Source organism: Uranotaenia lowii, chromosome 3 (genome assembly GCF_029784155.1).
Source record: "Uranotaenia lowii strain MFRU-FL chromosome 3, ASM2978415v1, whole genome shotgun sequence".
Lineage (NCBI taxonomy): Eukaryota > Metazoa > Arthropoda > Insecta > Diptera > Culicidae > Uranotaenia > Uranotaenia lowii.
This window is the reverse complement of record NC_073693.1, coordinates 59,603,091-59,613,083: the sequence shown is the minus strand read 5'-3', so window position 1 is coordinate 59,613,083 and position 9,993 is coordinate 59,603,091. Positions and strand designations below refer to the sequence as shown.

The window sequence follows — 9,993 nt, the reverse complement described above, 5'->3', positions numbered from 1 at the left end:
GATCATTTAAACTTTATTTTTGCGTATGATCAACAGTTTTGTTGATATTAGTGAAGTGGTGATAGAAATTCACCATTCTGGTAAGTTAATGATTAATTTTAGCTTGGAGCGAGTGAGATTTATCATGTTAAATTCTTCCTATGTTAAGATTAGTACACTGCGGTTCGTTAAATTATTCGAATTGCAAATATTACTGTTTTGGTAAAATAATCATAACTTCTTTGGTTTACGATAAATAACCACTTGAAATCTTTGTTTTAAAATTGACATTAACGGTCCAAAGAAAATAACATTTTTAAAATGTTACCATCGAGTCTGAAACTGTCAATAATACAACATTTTCTCTTAAAATATTCATTTTTTATTATTTTTTCTATCACAAATTCATTAATATCAACAATACAGTTCATCATACGCAAACATGAAGTTCAAATGATCGATAGTTAATTTATTCACAATCAATATACGAAAAAGAAATTTCAAATGAATGTTATGCAGTCTGAGATATTTGAATATAAGTACAATTACTTTTTTTTTTATTTTTCCAAAATTTAATGTTTGGAGCGTAACTCAACAGTTCTGCTAAGATTTTTTTTGAATTTCATTTAAAAAACCTTCTTTGTGACTTAAAATTACTTGAATTTGTTTATTTGCCGTTGAATCATTTAAACACCTATGATCATTTAATGAAAATGAATTTTACTATAATATACCATTTCTTGATATTCAGACTTAAAGTGTTTACAGCATTCCCGATAAAACAAAATCTTTCCACTTTTTTTTTAAATACCTCTATTCTTTCAGTTTTAGATGGAAAATTACGTGTTTTCTCGAATATTTTAAAATTATAAATTACGGAAACCGGTACCATTTCTGAAAAGTTTCAAACCTTGCGGATTCTCTCATTTTGGTTTGGCCATTTTCTTATTTTTATTTAAAATTTGTTTTCTTGTTAGCGAGATTTGAAATGCGAAGAATAAGGGCAAAATGTTTAAAAATTAAATTTTAATAAATATGCTATTATTTTTTGGTTTAGTAAAAAAATATTCTGAAATCACTTAGATAGGTAAAAAACCGATAAATAGAGCTTTTGTGTGTGTGTGTGTTTTTTTTTTGTTTTTGCTAATCGGGAATTTCGTGAAGCCAAACGGGAAAAAGTCGGGAAAAACGCAGAAAATCAAAAATTGAAATTGAGTGGCCACCCTGCTTGTTGCTTCTAGGAAGTTTATCACCAAAGAGATTAGGTTCCTGTGGAATCTGGGACAAAACATGTCGGAACAGGTGCCAAACAATTTGAAATTGCTTATTTGATATCGAATTAGATGAAGGTCGCATTTGTGCAAGACATCTTCAAAATAGCTGTTAAAAACAACGATGATTTTTAACCTTAATTTTTAACCTTTCTACTACACGTATCAACACGGTCGGCAATTCAAGATGATGTTTTAAATATTTGTAATAAAAAAGGGCAAATCTGAACAAAATTTAGGAAATATCTTAAAATATACAAGAGGATAAAGAAAGAAAATTGATTGAAATTTAATAATTTCTTTGAATCACAACAGCAGTGTCGTTCGTATCTAAGAATTAAACAAAAAATTACTATCATTTTGAATTTTTTTTAGATTGTTTTGGAACATAAGATCTAAAAATGTTTAAAGTGAAATTTGAGTTTTTCATTTGATTTACGTTAATCTGGATAAATCCGGGCAAAATCCGGGAAGTTTTAAACAAAATCTGGGTATCCCGGCCAGCAGATTTGATGTATCTCGAATTCTTTATTGGATTTTCATGGGCAAGCCTGAATATATCACAAAAATCTGGAAAAAACGATAATCAGAGTACAGTTGCGTTAAAAAATGAAATCGCGCACAGCAGCTCACAAACTTCCAACTTTGAAAGAATGCCATTTTCAGGGTGGGCTTTCATTCGGGAAAGTCGCGAAATGTGGGAAAGAAGGGATTTAAAATCAATCTGAAAAATATAAAGTCGGATAAAGTCGGGAGTTCCTTCTAGGAATCGGGAACTTTTCGCTCAGCTGCTCAGTGCATATGCAAATATATAACTTCAAAATTTTGAAACTTACACTCATGTCTTTTTTCCGTTTGAATTTCTTCGCGATCTTTAAAATGTCAACTTGCATCTTATTTTTTTTAAGTAACGGAATGAGAAAATATTAAAACAAAAGAATTTACTTCTTATTTCCTAAACCGAAACCTCAGATATGATTGACGGAAATAATTTTCAGAGTTTTAAAATTTAAATTAATAAATTTTGTCTCTTGTAGTAATTATGTGTACATTCTTCTGAAGTTTCTTAAAAAATGCTGATGCTGTTTAATACGGTCTGGTCGAATTCCGACCATTTGTACACCAGTGAAAAAAAACTCAGTAAATATTTCCAGATGAAATTTTAAGGAAAATTGTCTCTAATTACTACTTTCAAAGATTCCCATAAATTATCCAAAACGGGTTTTATGTTTATTTCGGGCAATTTGGGCATTTCTTTAATTTTTTTGTGTGATTTTTCAAATGTTGTTTTTGATTTACCAATTGGTTTTCTTGCACAGAATTAGGGCCGGTCACAGTGAAGTTTTTAAAAAAATAAATCTTCTCAAATATGTTATGATTTTTAAATAAAACTTTTGTGACTGATTGTTCTGTTTTCGAGCATCGGAAAATTCGTGAGAACATGCGGAAAAAAGTTCGGAGAAATGTGGGAAATCAAAAATTTAAATTGAGTGGCCACCCTGCATTTCTTTCACAGTTGATATTTGTTCATGAAACTTTCATACAAGCTGGATAAACTTACAAAATCTTCATTCAATGAGTTTCGAACATTTTGCGGGCACTAGGAAAAGAGATTCAGCTATTTTAGTAATAGTTGGAAAAATTAAGATTGTCTCACAAAATTAGCTGCAACTTTGTCAAATTTTACGTTTTCATCTAAAAATGTTGTGAGATTATGTAAAAAAGTACATTGTAGTATATGACCAAATTTTATCAAAATCAATCAACGCGATCAAAAGTTGAAGCGGTTTGAATATGAGGCTGGTTTCGGGGTAACAAAATGTCCTAAACTCATTGAATGAAGAGTTTATAAGTTTATCTAGCTTGTTTCAAAGATTCTTGAAAAAATATAAGCTGTGAGAGACATGGCATTCTGTCAAAGTTTGAAGTTCGTGCGCTGTTCTGCGGGATTTAATTATTTTTTTTAATACAACTAAAGTTTTTTTTCTGTACAGCTCTAGGCTCTATGATTTATTTTTAAGTAATACGAACCTTAGCACGATTGATATTTTTTTCAGAGTTCCTTTTTAATCATGTTTCATGGATGATACTCTGCTATGGAAATTGTTTTTTTTTATTCCATGCTGAAGTTAAAAAGTTCGAAAACCGTGGTTCAGAAAAACAACTGTCGGGCGGTTTCAAATAATCAAAAAAAAAATGCATCAAGAAAACGGAAACTGAAGTTAACAATGAATTTCTTATATTTTATACAGCAATTTAAATCTGGAGAACCAAATATACAATCAAAAACTTAAAAGAAATTTTTGAATGTCTAGGCATTAAAAGTCGATGCACAAAAATGTAATCGGGAGACTTTAAAGATTTCTTGAATTCATTGGGGTTTCTCAAAGAAAAAAAAAATTAAAGCCCGTAAAAATAAAAAAATCTACAAATTTATTATTTTATTTTAGAAACTTAAAACGTTAAAAAATATTTATAAATGAGAAAAGCCTAAAAAAACTTCAACTTTCTTTGCTGCATTATTATTCCTATAATGTATTTATAGACAGTTTTGAAAAGCCTCTAACTCTATCTTCAAAAAGTGATGATCTAGACCTAAGCATACAATTGTAAACATACAAAACGAGCTTAGCTCTTTAAAGCCTCAAAGTATAAGCCGTATCAATTGAAGAAATAACAAAAAAATCTCAAACTTTATAAAATTATAAAAAATATTCTAAACTCACTATGATTGACGTCTACTTACTTGCAGGGTGGCCAAAAAACCGGGAAAATTGGGAATGCCGAGAAAAACCCGAGAATAGAAAAACGTGCAGGGAAAAAACCGAAGTTTAGACCCAAAACCGGAAAAATCGAAAGGAATCTTTATTTTATTATCAAAATTTATATCAAGAAAAAATTTGTTCATGTCACCAAGACCTTTTTTATTTTTCAGTTTCTATAAAATAAAATACATCTAACCAGATTCTAAAGGCACTTATTTATAAGAATAAAACTTATACTTAGTATAAAACTTTTTATTATAAGGACTTTACCAGATAAAATTATGTATTTACGAAAATTTCACTGCAGAATTTTTTGGCTGAATTGAATTTATTGGAAAAGTCATCAAAAAGTTCCCTTTAATCCAACCGTAGTATTTGAAAAAATCTCCCAAATATGCCTTTGGAAAACTGTTCTATGCCTAGTGTGCCATCATCCGACTGGTTTATTGGACCTGAAATTGTATGAAATTTTTTTAGGAGTGCCTTGAATAGGGAACATAAAAACTGAAAATTCACCGCCATTGTCCTTAACTGGAGACCAACTTACTAAAACATGTTGAACATACATGAGTACTTAAACATGTTACTTGGACAGGTACTTTCCAATAAAATAGTATTTCAAAAGAAGAAACATTATTAAAAACTGATGACTGTCGTTTCTGCAGGTTCAAAAAGAGAACTTCGGAATATTTATACGCAACTCCTGCGTAGGGGGCAAATACTTCCAGTCGAGCAAAAGATCTGACTAAAATTTGTCGTGGTACATTCTGAAATTAAAAGAAACGATTTGGAGTTACGAAGTGTAAAAGTCTCCTTGTTTCTCCTGGAATCCGACAAAACACACTGTCTCTAAACGTCTATTTTTGGACTTGTATCCCTCTGCAATTTCGTTAGGATTCAATTGATCATAACTAATAGGTATGGCTAATTCCGGATTCGTGTTTAAGGGATCAATTTATCCCCAAAAAAATCAATGCCAATCCAATTATCTAACGCATCACCAAGGGATGGTCTAAAATTATTCATGGTCATAGTCATAGCTGGCCCCCCCCAAGGAACACTCCAGCTCATAATTAGCAATCGAACTTCAACTTGAGCTTGTGGCAACGGAAAATTTTTCCTGCCTAGGTTTTACTTTTCTGCCAAGCCTCTCTTGTCAAACCGATCCACGTCATTCGGTCACTTCCGTTTTCTTCGGTCCCTCGAGGTGCAAGACACGAAATTTGTAATAGGTTTATCATAGTTTCGCGGATTTCCCTGGCACCACCAGAGCAGGAAAAGCACGTTTTCCACCGGGTCCGGCCCGGGAGCCTTACGATTTAATTTAATTAAACCGAATGCGAAACAATCGAGGTGAATCGTTCACGTTTCCTGGTCGTCCGTTTGTCGTTGGTCGCGAGAATGGCCGTGATGAATGTGGTACCTGTGCTGATTTGAAGGAACTTGTGTGCTTCGCACTACTGGATTCCCGATAGGAAAGATAGCTGCAAGGCGCAGGAAACCTAACGAAAGTCAGGTGACCGTGAGTCGCGAATGTCTTCTAGGATGGGCTACGCAACCGACCTCTAACGCGTTTGTGTTTACCAGAGGAGTACTCGGGCATTGCAGTGTAATTGAAAAAGTTACAAATAATTATGAGATTTAAATTTGATACGAATAAAACCTTCATTATGAAAAGAATTTTTCACTTCTCCTAAATTGAATGAATGAACGAACATGTGTTGTGGACTAAAATTCTGTAAGTCGTCCTAGATCTTATAATATAATCTACACACTATTAATTTTTTGGTGTAAATTTATGTCAAATTAGATGCACAAAATTGAAGCATCATTTTTGACCTAAAATTACACTGGAGAAAACAGAAACGCTTGAAGCCGTATTTTTCCGGACATAAATTTAATGACATATTCGACCTAATATTATATCATCGATGATGTAAATTTATGTCTACTTAGATGCACAAAAAGAAAAAAAATCTTTTTAGAAATAAATTTAGATTTTTATGGACATAAAGCTGCGTTTTGTAAATTTTTGATGACATAAACGTTCGGAGACATAAATTTTAAGAGATAATTTTTATGCAAAGAGATAATTTTTGGTAAATTTTCACACTTTGCAAGAATACTTGTTATTAAACAAAATTTTAGTTTCAAACTATTGGAATCACAAAAAGCTTTAGTCAATTCCAATTATTTGGAAAAAATATCGTTCAATAACAAGTATTTTCACAAATTGTTAAAATATACCAAAATTAATATCTATGCCAAAATAAGATCTCTTAAAATTCATGTCTCCGAAAGCTTAATGTACGAAGCGAATGAATTTAGAATATTTGACTCTATTTTTATAACAATTGAAAAATTGCTTCTGTTGACTGGTGCTTTGTAAAAAAACAAATTCTCGAAGTAAATTTGTTTAGTTTTCAGCCTTCAAGTAGATACAATTTCGTAATCGGCAAAATAATGATAACAAAGTTCTGAACTGATACATACAAAGGACATGCTCTAGAAAATGAATAATTAATCAAGAATGCGATACATACTTTATATTTTTATCCTTACAATAAATATCAAATTTTCAAGACTTAATCCTTAAAACAAACCTTTTCCAAACTATTCAAACAACAGTTTTTCTTTTTAACTTAATTTCTACAATTTTCCATTTGGTTTTGAAAGATTCGCATTGCTACAAGTTGTGTTCCTTGAAACGTTACTTGGGGTAAGCACAAGGGATCGACTTAGTAGAAGGAGCATAGTTTTTCATAAACAAGCGCTGAACAAATCCTATCATTGTTCTTATTGAGCATACACTTCGATGTTCCAATCCTTTCCATGTATCTGCAATTAATCGAAAAAGAAAAAAGACTATTGAGACCGAAGGGTGAGCATTACTACCGAAAATATCCGGTTATTATTGATAGTAAGGTAGAAAATACTAGGTAGGGAAAATATTCGAGCCACGAAAATCTGATAGATTTTTGAATATTGGATCAACCCCCATAAGCAAACAGCCGATTTGATTCGGGGCCGTTCAAATATCACGTAACACAATTTTCGGCAATTTTCAACCCCCCCACCCCCTTACGTAACACAATCGTCAAAGATTTTTAATCCTAAATCCACAAAGCGTAACAAAATCTTACACACCCTCCCCCCCTAAACGCGTTACCCTGGCCCCTTCTAAGAAAACGTCGAAAAAAAGAAAATATTTAAATGAAACGTCCAATTATACGGTAACAATTGACTTGATCTCAGTTGCCAAAAACGTAGGATCATCAAGCGTGTCCAATTCGGAAGCGTTCAATCAACGATTAAGATATACTAGGAATTTTATATTAATTATGGGGATGAATAAACCAATTGGTTCAAAATCCCAAAATATATGTTTATTTCTCGAAAAGTATTATTGATACCTTGAAAACTAAACTAGTGACTTTTTAGAACGATGGCAGGATTCAGAATATTGCTTGCATTTTTATAACTAAAAGTGAAGGTGACATACATAATGAAAATGTGTTTTGAAAATAGCCTTCATTTCTGAAATTTATTTATGTGATGTTCGATTCATATCGGTAGTGAATTTTGAATAGGGCGAATGCGGGTTTGAAGAAAGAAGACAAAATAAAATTTTTGCTGGAAGCTTATAAAGCTGTCATACTTTAAAAGCGTTTTTTTTTCTTTAAACATTCGCCGTATTCAAAAATCAAAATTCGGTACAGATATGCCTTTATCTGAGCAAATTAGCCGAACGAAAAAAAGCTTATGATTTTTTAACAGTGTAAAGACAGATAAGGGGCCGTTCAGATACCACGTGGACAGAAAAATGAAATTTATGACACCCCCCTCCCCCTCCGTGGGCAAGCGTGGACATTTGGCAAACCCCTACCCCCCTCCCCGGATGTCCACGTGGACAGATTTGAAATTTTTTTTTTCAAAAACACTACTTTTTGCCTATTTGTTATTGGAATGGCCGATTAAAAAAAAAGAATTAGCTTTACCTGATATAACATATTTTTTAAATTTTTAAATTTCTTAATAATCATATTTATTACTTGCTTTCAAGTGGCTTTTGATTGTTTAAACTTGAACTGGAAAGCTTTGTAATTCTATGATTCAAACAGTAAGTATGTCCACGTGGACATGACGCAAACCCCTACCCCCCTCTTCGTGGACAAGCGTGGACATTTCCATACACCCCCCCTCCCCCTAAGTTGTCCACGTGGTATGTGAACGGCCCCTAAACGGATAACGAATGAAATAAAAAAGTTATTGTTATCAAAAAACTTACCACTACAGAATTATCGATGTGATGATGTGCACTGGGAATGCACTAGTCGAAGGCTGGCAACAAAACCTACATTCCAGTTTTAGTTGCACAATTTGTCGTACTTGCATAAGTCGTTCGTATTTCGAAGAGGTGTGTAGCCTTTGAACTTGTCGGTAGCACTTCTCAAATACCTTTTTTTCGGTTTGTACGATTGACGATAGAAGGTGGTGCTATCATGGAACGCTTCCGCTTGAGTGTGTGTGGTCCATGTGTTCCGATTCATCATAGGTATTGAAGGTTCGATGGAGAAGGCCTTCGTGATATCGACAGAACGGCCGCCTATGCAGTTTAGCTTAATTATGTTGTTGAAAAAATTGCTTTTTTCGGCGTTTTGGGTATTCTAAAAATCCAAATTGTTTACATTTCAGTTAACACAATGAAAATTCGAAAATATTGCTCTGAAAGATAACTCACCAGCATTCAGAAGTAAATTGACACGACGGTGTGGAATGTATACCATATGCCGTGCCGATCAAAAATTCCAATTTCCTTTAAAATTGGATCAGTTATCAATTCTTATTGAATCTGAAAATTTAAAACAAAGAATGAGATCATACCTTTTCAAATTTATACGTGACTTTTTACATGGCATAGAATGATTTTTGGCCATTTCCAAATTTATTCCAAAGAGATATAATAAACACTAAGATTATAACTTAACACTACGAATAGTATAAGAATAAAAAACATAAAAATACAACAATACAACCAACAGATAGGAAATTTAAAAATCTCCTTTGAGTTTATACCCGAATATTTTTCAAAACATTTCGGTATCTATTGTTGAAGGGGTCGAATGTGTCAAATGTTACCAAATCGAGTTTTTAGCTGAGCGAAATTAAACATTTGAAGAACATTTTGAAAAATTCATTCATATGAGATGGACATTTTGACTTCGTGTCATAAAATAAAAAAAAACAATAAAATATATTTACTGGGAGCTATCACACTCAAATGCGATTTCAATATACCAAAAAACAGCTATGTCAGCGTATTCGCCCTGTGCTAAAATTAATATCGATATTGAAAAAAAAAGCTAATTATAAACGTTACTCAACTTTTGCAAATATATCGATACAAAAATTTGAAATTATAGCATAAAATTTAATGCTTATCTAGTAATATTTTTGTTAAACATTTGAATAATAATAGCAAGGAGTAGATTTAGAGTCAATTGAAGATGAATATTTTCGAGTTATTGTTTTTCTCCAATAAAATTTATTGAAAATCATGCTATTAAATTAAATAAAATTTAAAAAAAAACCAAAACCTAATTTATAATGTTTGAGCCAATTTGAAAACTATCAGCCAAGATTTGATAGCAGAGTTGCCAGGTGTACTGATAAATATGCATTTGTCCTGATTTTCGATAGACCTTGCTGAGTTTTTAAATTGTCCTGATTTTTCGTGATATAATTGAAATTAAAGTTAAATTATCAGGACATCGAACAAATCTGTATTAAAATTGTTTGATGGTTAATTGATAATAATGTTCGGTTTGGAAGATTTTTTATGATACTTTTCCATATAAACTGCGGGTCAGAAAAGATTCTGCTCGCCTTAGTGCATATAATAAGGCGTCTACAGTATATGTATTTCGGGTATTTCGCCTGTATGCCTTTATTTATGCAATTCAAGCAGAATAGAAAGT

General features: G+C 32.1%; 1 long non-coding RNA gene across 1 annotated transcript; it reads right to left on the bottom strand.

Moving 5' to 3' along the window:
- Positions 1-6,595: 6,595 nt before the first annotated feature.
- LOC129758217 (uncharacterized) lies at positions 6,596-8,870 on the bottom strand. The gene is made up of 3 exons (XR_008739916.1): positions 8,757-8,870; positions 8,304-8,682; positions 6,596-6,853 (listed from the first exon to the last, which is right to left on the bottom strand). It is a non-coding gene; the product is annotated as an uncharacterized LOC129758217 (long non-coding RNA).
- Positions 8,871-9,993: the final 1,123 nt, after the last annotated feature.